The sequence below is a fragment of the Saccostrea echinata genome, unplaced genomic scaffold, assembly GCF_033153115.1.
Source record: "Saccostrea echinata isolate AGI-Se365-2 ecotype Australia unplaced genomic scaffold, CSIRO_AGI_Sech_v1 ptg000075l, whole genome shotgun sequence".
Classification (NCBI taxonomy): domain Eukaryota; kingdom Metazoa; phylum Mollusca; class Bivalvia; order Ostreida; family Ostreidae; genus Saccostrea; species Saccostrea echinata.
In genome coordinates, this window is record NW_026889824.1 from 2,352,723 (window position 1) to 2,370,188 (window position 17,466).

Here is a 17,466-nt window from a genome sequence, read left to right on the forward strand (position 1 = left end):
ATGAAAATAATATATAATATCTATATCTTTAATGTAGATTTTAGATTGTAATATTTTTTGCTCTCCAAGTATGCACATTTTTTTAAATGGAACTATTACTGGTATATTCGCATATTATTTCCAAATTTTACATCACTGTTATCGAATGGTAGTGATTTTAAGCTTTGAAATCTCAAAAAAATGTTTTTGAGTAAAATTTCATAGTAACCAAAGTATTTACTATAGAACATTCCCGGCTTCCTGGAAAGCCTCATAACTTATGGATGTTATCAAAATTGAATTCATACATAGTATTAATGAAGATTATTCTTCCTATCCAAAAATGCTAACACAACAAATAAATCGGCCACCCATGTATGTACATTCGTACATATAATAATTTAGTCTTTTCAAGACATAAAAAATCATTCCTTTAAACAGAAGGAATCATACGTGAGATTCTGGAAAATAATACCTATTCTGATCACTAAATTATGCATCTCTGAAATTTCTATAGCCTTGTAATCTATAACTGAAAATAAAACATACATAAAGTTAGGGTTATCTTTCTTTTTTTTCACCACTTACATGTAACTGTAAGAGTATAGATGTATATTACTGACGTATGGATAATAGTTTTCAAAGTATACATGTTATATCCCATATATTTTAATAAATATTCATAAAAAGTGGTTTCGTCATATGCACATAATGGTCTGTCAGAGACATGTAAGCAAACGATTTTTTACATCACTGTTATCGAATGGAAGTGATTTTAAGCTTTGAAATCTAAAAAAAAAAAAAAGGTATAGAGTAAAGTTTCATAATAAATCAAAGTATTTACTAAAGTTAACTATAGAGTGTTACAAGCTTTCTGGAAAGTCAAAGTTCTTCATAACTTAAAGATATAATCAAATGGAATTCTTCCATGATATTAATGAAAATTTATGCTTTCTTTCCAAAAAATGCTAACACTAACTAACACATAAACAAATAGATCGACCACCAATGTATGTACATTCGTTCATGTAATAATTTAGTCTTGTAAATACATAAAAAAGAATCATTCCTTTATACAGAAGGAATCAAACGTGAGACACTGGGAAATGATACCTGTACTGATCACTAAAATATGCATCTCTGAAACAACTATAGCCTTATAATCTACAAATGAAAATAAAACACACATATACTTAGAGTTATCTTTCTTTGTATTTTACCACTTAACCGTGCGAGTATATATGTAAATAGCTGACGTATAGATAATAGTTTTCAAATTATGTTCAATATATTTTGATAAATATTCATAAAGAACATTTTCATCATATACAAATTAATAATCGTCTGTCAGTGACATAAAAGCAAACAAAAAAACAATGCCTACTCTTTGTAAAAAGATATATATATATATATATATATATATATATATATATATATATATATATATATATATATATATATATATATATATATATATATATATATATATATATATATATATATATATATATATATATATATATATATATATATATATATATATATATATATATATATATATATATATATATATATATATATATATATATATATTTTATCAAAACTAAATAAAATGTTTCAATAGGTAATGAAGCATGAAAATGATTCTATTTATTCCTACATGTTTTTGTACTTCATGAATTTATAAAGATTATTAAGGAAGTTTATTAGTTTAATCACAAGGGAAAGAGTGATGTAGATGAATGTGAGATGAAAAACTCTCAATGATAGTTATTATTCCTTAGAAATTCGTTTTAAAGTATAGGTTTAAAATTTATTGATTTAGCATATCTGTTTTGTGGAGGATATATTATACAATTTTGAACTTCAATTGCAACACCATTGAGGACTTTAATTTCAATTACATTCAAAAGTTTTAAACATGTCTCAATTATAAAAGTAGCTTTTTATTATTTTGTCTTCTTTTTGGTGGTGGAGTGCTGAGGGAGTGTTTTCGTTAAATTTAACAAAATATACATTCAGAAATTCTTTCATAGATATATTGTGTGAAGAACAGATTTCTTTACGCGTCCCAGTAATAGAAACAAGCTGCCTTTATACTGAGGAAATTTGTTTTTATAGATATATAAATGGAACTGGTGAGCACAGATTCATAATGATCTTTAATAATCCCCCCAAAATGTATAAAAGATATGAAATGTGAACTCTCTCCCCACCCTCTTTCCCCAGGGGTAAAAAAAAAATCTGAAAACTTATTTCCTAGAAAAAAATCCAACAACACATAATTAAGTTTAATGCAAGGCATCAAATAGGCTGCAGAAATTTAACATTTTTAAGCATTCAAAGAAAAAGATTCAATCAAACGCACAAAGCTTCCAACGGAAAAAAAATCATTTTTTATTTCAAAAAAGTTTACAAAGCTATAACACAATAGCCTTAAACAAATTGGAAGATAAATAAACTTTTCAAGTGTTTGTTACCTATTTTCCACTGAAATTAACATCCTTAACATTATAATGAAATACGTTCATGTCTTACAATGTCTCATGTTGGGGATAACACCTTGAAAATCTTTTTGATGAAATCCTAGATAAACAAATCATGTAGAGGAAATAAACTAAAATTGAAACATATTTCCTATACCAACAATTAAGACTAAGCATTACTCCTCATAGATACCTAATCCCACTTCTTAAATTTTCAGGGGTCATTGTCTTTTACCCTCTTAATAGATTTGTATTGTTTGTAGGTAATAAATCTCGTTATATTTTCTCTATTACGTAAGGAAAAGGTTTATAAAGTATTTTACATAAGTTTTATTTATACGATCTCTAAGGAATTATTCTAACGCTCTATCGAACAAATCAAAAGTAACGTCCACTTTCCAACACAATCGCAAATATATCGGCCGCTCCTGCAGAGATAATAAACATGCATATGTGTTCATATGTAACTTTAAAAATGAACGTTCTGAATCGAAACTGCTGAAATTGGATAAAATTATTAAAAAAAAATAAAATAAAAAACAAAAATAAAAAAAAATTAAAAAAAAAAAACCTCTAAGATCATTTTCAGGTACTACAATTAAGAAAACAGGTACAAGAAACTTTATATTTTATTTACATATTCTTTCATGATACAAGAAATGCATTGCTGTAGGTAACCAACAACTTCTTTTGCGTCAATCTTTTTATGCATTTGCGGTCAAAGCCTTAAGCTGTAATTTCACAATGAATATGTAAAATAAATGCTGAGACAGCTAAAATTTACTAATTTATATCATTTGATATAATTATCATTTTATAATTTTCATCTGGCTGAGAAAATCTTTTAGCAAATTGTTCTTATAATTTTAGAAGTTATGTTCATGTTTATGATCTTCCATAATTTATTAATGCATTTAAAATACTCGTATTATCTTCTAATAAAATATTTCATTCTTATGTGCCATGGCGGATATATACATGAAATACATGTATGGAAATAAGGAACAGCAATCTAGCTCAAAAGTCTATTCAAACAATACAAATCAGGAGCAGAGCAAACACGGACTTGAAAACATCAGAAGTGGAATCAGGTTTCATGGAGCAATGAGAATCCCCTACCAATCAGTCACACCCGGCGTGTTAGTCTTGTGATGATCGGGAAAAACAAAAAAAAAAAAAAAAAAGAAAACGTATACAGTTCAATGTGTATATAATAGCCTGACAATTAGCATGCAAAATGTAACTCAGCATTTTGCTTAATGATAGTTTGCATTTGCTGAAAAGGTCATTGTATCGATAATTCGAGAACTTGCAAAGTGATGATTTTAAATGAGACTGTTGGTATTCTTGTTTCATCGACTTGTTTGTCAATAATTTACCTCGTTTTAGAAATTGTGCATACGTAGAGCATGCTCTTGCGTATCGAATCAACTGAGAGATATAAACCCCGTATGCAGGTGATGAAGTTATACTGCTGAATAAGTAAGGGAAGTTGACGATTGAAAAGTTAAAGTCATCACGTTTATCGTAAGGCTTGGTTGTTAGATTACCATTAACGTCTTTTTCAAGTAAAATACCCAAATATGAAACAGATGTGTCAGACTCTGTGGTATCTTTTATTGCAAGCTCACCGGGATATATCGTATCGACATAAGAATGGATATAACAATTGTTAATTGACAATACGTCGTCGATATATCTAAATGTCCAGTTGAAGGCCAGAGCAAGTGTTTTCTTCTGATCACGTATAAGATTTTGGACAAATTTTGGACAAATTCTGCGTCATATGAATACAAAAAAGGTCTGCTAATAACGGGGCGCAATTGGTACCCATGGGAATTCCAATAGATTGTTGGAAGACCTGGTCTTCGAAAACCACATAGATATTGTCAATCAGAAACTCAAGCATCTTTTTCATGTCAACCTCAGAGTTCTTGTGTGTAGAATCAGAATGTTTTTTTAACAAAATAATTTTGCAAATGACAAGGTAAGTAAATTTACGAGTTCCATTTTTATTGAAAAAGGAGCTGTCAATGATATCAAATTTACACCACTTCTCGAATATATTGTTGCACAGTTCTCTTGAAGTTTTCCCTTCACTACTGTTACTATCTTAGTGAGGAGTAAAGAAAGAGGCTTGGTTGAACATTTACTGGAACCCGCTATGTATCTTTGTTTGTAAGGATTTTTATGAAGTTTCGGAATCCAGCATAGATATGGTAATTCAAATTCATTTTGGTTGATTGGAATATCAAAAAATATTCAAATCTGACAAATGATTTTGAAGAAATTCTTACTTAGAAAGAGAACTCTGAGTATAAGTTGGATGACTACTTGTAGAATTAAATCCAGAATTGTATCCAAGTTCCTCTAAAATACATTTAATACGGAATGAGCCTTACAAACAAAGACAATGTTGTTACCTGCTTTGTCAGCAGGGACCAGTACGTACTGATCATGTAATCTATCTAATTCTTTTTTCACTTCTGGATTATTGAATACAGAAGGATAGATGGTTCTCTTAATGCCCCTCAATCTTTTAATGCGCGATTTTAACATACATATGATACATTTAATCCATTCTGATAAAGTGTCAAGGTCTTCTTTTCATGTCTGGCCCATCGCTTGGCGTAAACCTCTACAGAATCCATAATATTTATGAAATTCCGACGCCAGTTGAAGGATCAGAGTTCCCTATATTTAGGACCTTTTAAAATTAGTGATGTAAGGCCATCATTCCTAACCATATTTACGTCACCAGTAATAACGTGTCCAGCAGGACTATAGTTATAGGGTGAAGAAGAACATGAACACGATGGAGGATTATGTTTCAGATATTCGATATCCAGGCACTGTTAAGTTTTCTTGTAATAAAAAGTTTGGAAGCATTTGTAGGAAATACAAGGTGTACAGTACCCGCATCGTTATTCTTTACAGGATACACGATACGATAGGATACACGCACGATACGATAGGATAAACGCACGATACGATAGGATACACGCACGATAGGACAGGATACACGCACGATAGGATAAACGCAAAACACGATAAACGCAAAACACGATAAACGCAAAATACGATAAACGCAAAACACGATAGACCTGATAAACGATCTTCACGATAGGATAAACGCAAAACCTGATAGGATTGTTTCAAAATGCGAAACGTTTTTTGACAAGACGAAAATTTCCTCTTTGATATACTATAGTATGATAACTTTAATTACTTACAAAGCCGCAAATCGAAATGATAAAACGTTAAAAATTTATCGTGATAAAACATTTGAAGTAATGATGCTTTGAAAAAGATACGGGTTTTTTTTGTCAGTAAAATTGATCGTCATCAAATTCAAACTGTAATTATTTTAAGATTAATTCCACTCTATGATGGAAATTAGGCGATTTTTTGTGTTATTATACAAATGTCGAAATTCCATCGAATCCTTAAATTTGAATTTTGAGTCCTTTAATTACGGAAATTTTAATTTGTTGGTGACTCAAAAATTCCGTAGACAAGCGAAGTTTTACACCCAAGTGCAATAAATTCACGAAACGCTATAAATATATTCATTATTTTAACAAATAAAACCTTATGAAATTCATAACAAACATTGATTATTTTTACGGAAAAACATGTAAAAAAAATGAAATATTTGGATTCAATATCTTTTGCTAGAAGTCTGCGAAGTATCCAAAATCGCCTTTAATAATTTGCATTTAATAATTGAAATCTTATGAAAAAAAAATACTAGTCATAATATAGGAGGAACAAATTGAAAAATTATTGTTATGTTTATTTTAAGGTTAATGCTTTTTCCTATAAGTTTTTACAAATTTTCTTTAATTTATATTTTTTATACACTAATTAATTTTTTTTACGTTTTAAAATTGCTGAAATTTGCTAGTTGCGTAGAGACAGACCGTGCATTGGACTGTAATTAATTAATCTCTCCTATATATAAATATATATGTCACACATATCCCGTGCACATAGAAATTATTTACATATTTCAAGTACATACATGTACATTGTATATGTATATATGAGGAAGGAGACCGGCCGAAAGAAATCGAATTTAAAAAAAATTAATAAACGTCACTAGATCTGTCATCAAAGCCTGGAAAACGTCAGATATTTCGGACTACTATTATCCGAAAAAAAATATATCGCATTTCCATTCTTTTGTATTTATTTTGGTATATTTAATGTTATAGGCCTGTAAGATTAAGTTAGATGGAAGCATGCAGTCGTATACCAAAAAATGTTACAGTGTACCAACATGTGTAGTATACAGTAGAAATATAATGCTTATATAATATTGCCCATCGACAATAATAATGTCTTAAACCATTTTTGTTTGCTTTTCAAAACATATCTTTTAGACCCCCCCCCCCCCCCCCCCAAGAAACGACATTGCTTTCTACGCGTGCTTGTGTTATAAGCATTTACAATAACAGAATTTGTATCTACTATAGACACGTGTAAACAAAACTTACAATGTATGTGAATATATTTATTGGGTACTTAAACTTTGTATTAAATAAATAACATTGAATGATTACATACACTTGCTTACAACATATTAGAACATACGAAAAATAAATAATAAATCAATTTCCAATAAGTGGATTTTCGGATTGAATAATTGTCAATTATTGCTATTAGACTTTGTATTAATTGTTACTGTACAAAACCTATCTTATATAGGACAACATCGACAAAATATGACAAAACTTTGTAAATTATGAAAGTCTTAACCCCATTTGAGGCACAGTCAGCGGGGAAGGGCGTCCATAACCAATCCCCCCCCCCAAAAAAAAGATCCGATTCAAAGAGCCAAAATAAATAAATAAAAATATATATTGACTTCTTCAATATAGTCACGTATTAAATGCAATCGATAAACACTAATAAAATTAAATTCAAGGTATTTACCAGTCTTGTGTATCATGGCAGAACCGGGCGATTTCTTTTATTTTTTTTTCATGTATCTTTGAGACGCCGTTAACAACGACAGACAACACAGAAAACCCAAAGATCCAGAAGTACCACAAGCGGAGTTTTTTTTTTTTTTTCAATTTGATCACATCAATCATGTTTGTGACTGTAAACCTATAAAAATTACATAAAAATATACAAATGAACTAAATCAACGGAGTTTTGAGGACAAACCTCGCCTATATTTTATTTGATTCAATTATTCAATTTTTAATCTGTAACAGAAGTGTACATTTACCATTTTTATAGTATAAAATCTTTAATTCTTAATTAAGTGTTGTTCATACAAATTATGAACAATATACAAAAAATAATAGATGCATTTCATAGAAACCCAGTAGGATTCAAGGTAAATACTTGACACCAGGTGAGAGAGGAGTACAGGTATGTCTACGTTGAATAAACATGGGCCGGTCATGTAGGGGAAAAAGGGGGGGGGGTCTTGATCTGACAGAAGAGTGTACTGATCAGGTACATATAGGTGTCAGTTCTCTTGACATGGGAGTGCTTCCACCTGTCACTTAGTTACGGTATATATTACTTCATTTCCACGCCGAAATAGGTAAGTTGCATAATAAAAATTTGTCTGGTTTTGTTTATTTATTTATTTTTTAAATCTTCTAAATGCAGTATTTAAATATGAATGGCAAACATCTATATTATAATATATACTTATCAGATGATGAATTGAATGGAGCATGTTCATGTATAATAAATTGTCATTAAACTTGTAAACACATCATAGAAGCAAATAAATAAAAAAAAAAATGATAATAAAAAGGAACAACAAAACTTGCGCGCATGGACAAAATTTATGTTTCCGTTATTGATAAAAAGGATAGACTTAATAAAGATACTGTTATCTTTTAATTCATAATTTATTTTTTGCACACATACATGTACCTTATGTTTTATGTTTCTTTAATTATCAAAACAAAGTTAATAAAGATCTTGCTTTTGTCACTCTGACTGTGTAAAGGAATTATGATATTTCTATCTTTGACAAAAATATTTCTTACATATCGACAAATTAAAAAAAAAAAATAATAACGAATAACTCAAATAGTAGATCGATTATTTCATGTCCAAAAATAGAATTTGACTTTCGATTTACGCTCTCTGTTTGGTCACGGCTCTTGACGTTTATTTATTTAATTTTATTTATTTATTTATTTACTTATTTTCTTAAACAAATATACCAGAGTAAGAGTATTAATTTCTCTTTCTGTTCAACATTTAAATTAATCCTAAATAAATTAACAAAACGAAAAATGAACTCGAGATATCTCGGGTGTTTCTTTTCAAGGTAAGGATAAAAAGCGAGAGTTTCCGAATGCACACGATAAACGCAAAACACGATACACGATAGAACCTGATAAACGATCTTCCCGATAAACGCAAAACCTGATAAACGGAAAACACGATAGAAAACGCAAAACCTGATAAACGGAAAACACGATACGATAGGATACACGCACGATACGACAGGATACACGCACGATACAATAGGATAAACGCACGATAGGACACGATAGAATTGTAAAGAATAACGATGCGGGTACTGTAGTCTTTAACTTGAAATATGGTGGAATACAAGACTGGACCCTTTTGTGATAAAGAATATTACTTATATTAACCGTGTCAATTCCTGTGTTGGCATATTGAAGTTTAAGGAAAAAACGGACTGTTTTAGCTGCTTCTTAAAACGTAAAACGTGGGGGTTTAAAAAGCCTATGATTTGCAATATCCATAAGCACAGATCCAAGCCTATATTCTGGTGTCGAGGAATCAAAAAATGGACTTTCCTTGGCCTTTTCAAGAAGACTTTGTAAAAGTTTCAAAGGGACAGAGTAAAGTTTGGTGCGAATATGATGTAGACCTAACTGTTGATTTACGTAAAGTAGTAATGGATCAAAAGAGACATCGTTTAATAAAGGTTTATTGTAAGACCGATGCCCATGACTACGCTTACGTCTCTGTATATGGTTAAAAAGTCTCATCATATTTGCATTGTTACACTGTGGACTGGAAAGATTTCCAACACTATCGATATTGTCATTACATCCATAGCGAAAAGCTGTCCCTAGTTTTCTAATCCAAAATTCTTCTCGTTGTCTACGGAAAGGTGTACATAGTGATGGACTGTTTGTATGATGCTAATTTTTTTTCTAGAATTCTAAATTCCATTGACAAAAATGAATGATCAGGTAAATTAAAGTGCTTGTAGAGAATATCAGTGACATCAAGACGTAAGACTTCTTTACACTTGTACAACCATTCCTCACGATACATTTAAAACTAGGTTTTTGAAATCATCCGCAACTGCTTCTTCAATCAAAACGGAAGTCGGATATTTTCGTATCTTGTAATTGGTCATCCACAAAATTACCTGTGGAATACCCCGCTGATTTTAAACAAAAGTACTCAGAAGTTCATATTGACAGGATGCTGGAGTTCCTTATTGACAAGATTTATTTTGTCCTCGGATACCAGGGTTGAGTTTTACAAAACTCTTTAGTTACGAAAAATGTTGTATACATACGAAATCCGAAAGTTCAACCTTAAAATACACTGTATCTGTTACTATGGCCGTTCGTAAGTTTTGCCTTTTTTCTTACGATAAGAAGTATCGTTAATTACGACAAAAGAACTATTTTAATGATAAAAAAAGATAAAAATGTACTTAGATAGGAACGCGGCGCAAGCTCAAACACAAGTCTCGCTTTCACGTTCGCAGCTAACGTCATTGTTATCGTCTGCGAAAAGAATGATTGATGAAAGTGTGAGTGCAACAAAAAAAAAAAAAAAAAGAAAACCAAACTGGAGTGAGAGAGAGTTGCGTGCTCTTGCTAAGGCGGTGCTTCCGAGGAATTAGTTCCTTAAAGCGATTTTCTTCTTCTAATTTTGTCACCACCGATAGGAAGCAGAAACTGTGGAAAGAGATTGTGGATGAGTAAGAACCTTAGAATAAGCCTTAAGTACATCGTCATTTCAATAATAAAACTGCACGTTCTAGTCATCCGTAAGTAAAACAGGAGATACTTCTTAATGTTATTAATTTTCCGGAGTTAAGCATGGAACATGTTCAGTATGTGTCATGAATATGTAATAAATACGAGGGTTGTTCGGAAAGTTCGTGGACTACCGTCATTACTTTTTTACTTAACGTCATATTTTATCCAAATAAGGAAGAAACATTTCAACAGTAAATTCAAATGATGTGTATTATTTTTTATTAAAATATCGTGGTTTATTTCAAACTTATTTAGACTTAAAAAATACGAAAATCGGATCACGGAGCAGGTTAAAATTTTGCATTTTACAATCAAGACACTAAATAATGTCTGAAGTCATACCTTCTGTAAAATGACACAAAAACGGAAAAATTCTACACGTTCAAATTAAGAATTGTTTCATGTTTTCTGATTCCAAATTATGACTTAATATTTAGCTTCGTTGAAAAGAAATCATTTTCAAAAGACACGTAGTCCTCATAGAAAAAGGCAAAAAAGATGGCGTCGTAGAACGTCACGGAGCAGCAGTTAACCATACAATTATACAATACAATTATGTATTGTACTCTGGAAAACTTCAGAAAAAAAACTTTGAAAATGCCGGCGGAAGTAAGAAATATCTTAAAAGCGAGCCATGCATGTGTGTGTACATGTTACAATCAGTATTTGAATGATAGACTACTCTGCTTAGACAATGGTCATCTCTGAGAAAAAAAATTTTCTTTAAAAATCTTACCAAAAACATTGAAAAGTTAGTAACGTCATGCTAAGAGTTTGGCGCTTCACAGATGCTGATCTTGTGAAAGCACACTTATGTAGTGAAAAAAAATATAACATTGACAATCAAATAATGCTACTGGAACAATTATAAGCTAGCTAAACAGATTTCAAGTGAAAGAGAAACGTTTTAATGAGTGCACTGGTATTTGGCAGTACTGTGTGAAAGGTATAGGGATAGTGTTTTTGAGAACGCATTTCAGTATATTTTTGACGTTACAGTGTTGTTTAGTTTGCCCCGTGGTTACAAAACGTGTTGATTTTAAAATTAAATAACATGAATGCTATGAAATCACATGGAATGAAACTTCACAATTAAACAATATATATATATATATATATATATATATATATATATATATATATATATATATATATATATATATATATATATATATATATATATATATATATATATATATATATATATATATATATATATATATATATATATATATATATATATTTATATATATATATATATATTTCTTACATGTAGATGACAAGAACTGTACTTATGTGTGAATGAAAGATTTCTTTTTTTAATTTGAAGAGGGAAAACTGGAAATCTATAGAAAACGAAAACTAGAGGTATGGAGAAAAAAAAAAAAAAAAACAAGTGTTCCAACAGAAGAGTTGTCTTGCGCTAGAGAAAATTGCAGGGATACTATCAGAACAGTCAAAAGAATTTTCTTTGTCACCAGTCATAAAAAATCAAGATTGATCGAATATATCCCTGAGAAAGAAAATCTATAGTTTACTCTAGTAATAACCCCGCTCCGAATGTGAGAGGGATATAACGTTTAATTATATACCCAACTGTTTGTCACTCATTTTTACTGTTGAATTAATTCAATCACGTGACGGTGTGATCCGACGTTCTGGATCAACACACTGTGGTTTTCTGAATCCATATCATCCCTTTCTGAAACTGATGAAGTAGTACACAGATAAATGACGTTTTTATTCTCGGGTATCAAAAGTTCCTTCACAAAATGGTTTGTTTAATGGAAAAAAAGTTATGTAATTGATACAAAAAGTTTCCCTTTATTATATTTTGTTATTTGCGTCTCGTTTGATCTGATGATCCACGCCTGTCAACGAGACGTGATACGGCTCTTCGGATCAAGTTACTGTTATAATAATATATATTTACCCTTATGTGTCTATACATGTGTCTGGGTTTGTTTCTGTCCGTACCAAATTTCTTTCACTGTTTTCTCAGCAACTACTCAATGCATGTACTTGAAATTTTAGCATACTCTATTTTCCGGGATGCCATAGAGAGAGATTAATTTTTATACAAATCCAGTGAAAACTTCTATTTATCGGTGCCATGTCTGTACCAGTATTTCTTTAACTGAACTTGTGTATATCCCCATGACAGTGTCAGTACCTACTGCATTACTGCTCCAGTTTGTTTTCATTTCAATATGTGACCCGTGAACACAAATACAGACAACGACATATTGACATATTATTGCCATATCACATAACCTGGTTGATCAGGTGTCGTCAATGATATACACGCATAAAGCGTGTAGGCGCAAGTGCTCATGATATCGCATTGAATACGCAATATAATCTTACGTGACCTGATGGGAGAGACGACAAGAAATAAATGTCCATAGACTTTATTCAATGAAATAATAAAAAAAATACAAAGGACTACCTCGGGTTGGGATTCGTTACAATCATTTTACGAGACTTTTTTTAGATCAGAAAATAAAAAGCGTTTATTCTACTAAAATCCTATTCACAATATTAATCATCACTATCCATGTATCAAAAATACCTAGCAAAAGTAAGTTTCATAAAAATAATAATAATAATAATAATAAACCAGTGACAAGATGCAATCATTAAAGTTTTATTCACTTCAAAAATTTTTTTTCACTTCTTCATTCCATTCGATTTTGTCTTCCTTCCTAAAAAAAAATCAAACTTTTAGTTAAAAAAAATCAATTAATACTGATGATTTTTGCAAAACATTCAAAGAAAATATTCACTTACACTTCTGAATTATATATTACTTCATTCTCAAGAATCTTTTCGTGAACTCCGCCTCCTGTGACAAATATAATCAAGCATTTTTTATGCGTTAAAAATATCTTGAACAATCATTTCTCAATTTAAAATTTAGGAGTACATGAAATAGACTTACTCTCATTTTGTTTATTTTTTCCATAGGGTCACTTTCGTCTTCCTTTAAACAGTTGAAAGATGTTTTCATCAGTAGGAAAAATCAAATTTAAATGAAAATTCAATAAACCATGCCGTATTAAACGAGGCCGTTTCTAATTTGACTGCACATGACTTTTAGCAGTTTTCTTATTTCATCTAGTTAAAGATGTATGAATTTCGTATGAATTGTGATTTAAATACAGTACAAGCATATCTGTAACATCTATAGGTTTCATAATGTGTTTTAAGATAATAATTAGAAAAAAAAAAACGCTAAAATTGCTCTAACGACATCACTGATTTCTACGGAAGCCGGTAGGTGCCAGGTAGAACAGTATTTTTATTTGGCGGCCGCCAAATAACTTACCTGGCGGTCGCCAGAAAATTATCTGGCGGCCGCCATATAATTTCTGGTGATCTTTTTATCTAGCGGCCGGAAGAAAATTATTTGGCGGCCGCCAAATAAAATATTTTTTCTACCTGGCACCAACCGGCTTCCGTAGATTTTGTAAACAATGCATGTCTCTGAAGAATGACTCGCTTGTGTATTAAATACGTCCATGGACATTACTAAAAGCCGTTGATAGAACATCAAAATTCTGGAAATTTAAACATTGTAATTTTGTACAAAAATAATTCACCTGCACCCATTCATGTATGCATAGATTCCTTTGCACATTTAGAGTTATTAGACATTTAAGAAAAAAACTCTGTAATAATTTCTAGATCAAACCAGATTGTCGACGTTTTTGGAATTTCACAATTTGACTGCCTACAATATATCTAATGTATTTTACTTCAACAATAATTCGCTTGATCCGAAATAGAAAAAGATATTGTAAAATTGTAATAGTTTTGAGACTTTTGAACAAATTTCTTTCGGTTAAATAGTAAATAAGTTTTGAGAACCCCCCCCCCCCCCTCCATCCACCCGCTAGAAATCGGGATGGTAAACATTCAATTGTAATACATATTATATATATAAATACATAGTATATAAATAAATTCTTTAAAAAAGAATGATGAAAAATAATCAAAATTTCTGGGGAAGAAATTATTAAAGTCGGCCTCGTTAAAGTTGGGATTCAAAGGAATTTCAAACAAATCGGAATTCACCGATTCCTAAAAAGTGATTAAAATATAATCTTTTAAATGGAAGAAGAGCCTGATAATATGTACCTCCAGCATTTCCGGAGTACGCTTGTTGCGACAGTAACAAAGTCCGTTATAGCAAACGCACTACGCCTTCTTTTTAGCAGTTTTTGCATCTGCATCTATCATCAAGCAACACAGTATGGACAGGATTACGACACATGTAATAAACTTCATCTGAAAAAAAAAAATATTGCCATTACTATTTAAAGAGGTCTTAAACATATTTCCAAAGCACAGACGCACTGGATAAAAGAATTTTAACCTTTTTTCAGAAATAGAATAAAATTTGTTATTGAATTTGGAAAAAAAAATAAGGTAAAATTATCTCGTTGAAACTGATATGAATCACGCTCACATAGCCACAAACACATACAGACAGAAAGAAAAGTTCATGATAAAACTTGCTTTAAATGAGAGCATTAGAGAAAAGTATTACTTACGATATGCGATTTGAATTCTTCTCTGCCAGCAATTTCAAACTAATGAAATAAAGCAGAAATTTGTCAATTTATACCTGAAAATTATGAACAGTTGGTTACCCACCTGCTATTAGGTTCTGTACTTGAGAAGGGAAAAACATAAACTATTGAAATCTGACACAAGATATGTTTGTTTTAAACCCTACCTTCTGTGTTTTATTTTTTTGCACGTATATTCAGTATTTAAATTTCTTACATGAAATTTTGCAACCCTGCATTATTTTTCTATCCAGTCTAATAGAGGATTTAGATTAAAAATCATGAAAATTCATTCATTTTCATTTTCTAAAGGGCCCTTCTGGTCAATGATATATTAACAACTCATAGCCCTTTAAATTAAAATTCCATGTTTTGTTTACAGTTTATTTGTTTCACGAGTTACTTTTCAGGCTGTATCATCATTGATAAATCAGTACAACATACGAATAAAATTTCTGTTTGAAATGTACACACAGCCTTTCCAGTGTGTTTACATATGACAGCGCATTTCCTTACAATGATTGATTGATTGATTGTATGTTGTTTTACGTCCCATTCGAGAATTTTTCACTCATATAGAGACGTCTCCATATACCGGTGAAGGGCTTCAGATTTTGACCTTTACTCGGCACTCAGGGCCATTGAGCAGTGAGGGATCTTTAACGTGCCAACGCCTGCCGTGACACAAGGCCTCGGTTTTTAAGGTCTCATCCGAAGGACCCGCAACTTTCACTTCGAAGTGCCGAGCGCATGGCGAAGGAACAGTTGCTACCCATTTTTTATTGACTTAGGTCAATCGCGGCCGAGATTCGAACTCACGACCTCCCGATCACGAAGCTTCCTTACAATGAGAGAAATGCATTTTTCACATTTTTTTTTTTTAATTAATATTCTTCTATCGTGAAAAATACCAAACCTTTTAAAAAATATGTTGCAGTCATAAAGAGAAAAAAAATTGATACTATATAATGTTTTACTGTAAATCAATGCGTATGTTTAAGGGTAACCGCTCCTCAGCCAGGAAGGATAACTCTTAAAATCATTATTTAAATTTTAAAATTCTCAAAAAGAAGCTTAAAATTCAGTTATTTTTGTGCAACAATTTCATTTCTGCAAGGTTCTTTGAAGTCTTTAAAACAGTATTGGAAAAAGTGGAAAAGTTGAAAATTAGTTCGGCTAAAACTTTTCTCCATTTTAAATTACCTTTATAAATTTTGCCGAATCAGTTAGAAAATTTGTTAAAATTAAGTTACAGTACCGACCAGACACAACCTAACAGAAAGCGAACCCAGAGCGCACCCCGGGTTCGCTCTCTGGGTTCGCTTCGGGTTCGCTTGGGGTCCGCTAGTGCTGACGCCGGGCGAACCCGGAGCGCACCCGTAGCGAATCCGCAGCCAACCCAGAGCGGACCCATGCAGAGCGAACGCTGAAAGCGAACCCCAAATTCAGTAGCGGTCCCAGAAAGCGAACGCGCGTTCGGTGTTGCGTAACAGAGCTGTCAATCAGGATTAGCGTTTAACTCATCAGCGCGTCGACCAATCAACATGCCGAACAGGTCTGTCAATCAGGATAAGGGATTAAATGCGTTGACCATCAGTGCATCGAACAGTCAACATGCCAGTTTGTAATCTAAACATTGTACAAGCAAAGCGTGTGAATGTACAGTGTAAAAATATTATTAATATGATTTTTAAACATGATTTTATATTTATATATTTTAATTCTCCAGACAACATGTAATATTTACACATCTATTTGCATTATTTTTTTATTTTTAAAATATATTAATACATTATATAATTTTATTCTCCGGGTAGAATGTTCCATGTATAGTTACATATTTATTTTCTTTATATTTTTAAAATCCATTAATATATAAATATACATTGCGTAAATTTATCAGACAATAAGTACCTTAATTCATAATAGAAAAAAAGAAGAAGATAATAGTGATTATAACAATTGTTACTAAAAAAAAAAAAGAATAAAAAAAATGTCTTCGATAAATTATAGAATTTTATTATTTTATTATCTCAAGATACAGTTTAAGAACATGTACGTGCTTTAATATAATTATTTTTTTATTTATTATTTCAATTTACATGCACGTTTTAATTTATCCAGATAAATATCGAAATTATCGATCTTAATAATTGATCATGAAAAAAAATTAAATGTACATTGTGCAATATAAATGTGCATTATGTCAATACGTAAATTGGAGAAAAAAATCTCATTTGTTTAAATACTGTGATATTTTTTTTTTTTTGAATTAATCTTTTACCAAAATTTAATAAATAGCTTAATTTAAGTACATGTATATAGGGAACGATTATTTTGTCAATTCTAATGATCCTACATGTAGACCTTACATTGTATGTTTTTGAATTTTTGTAACTACTTGCAAGTCAG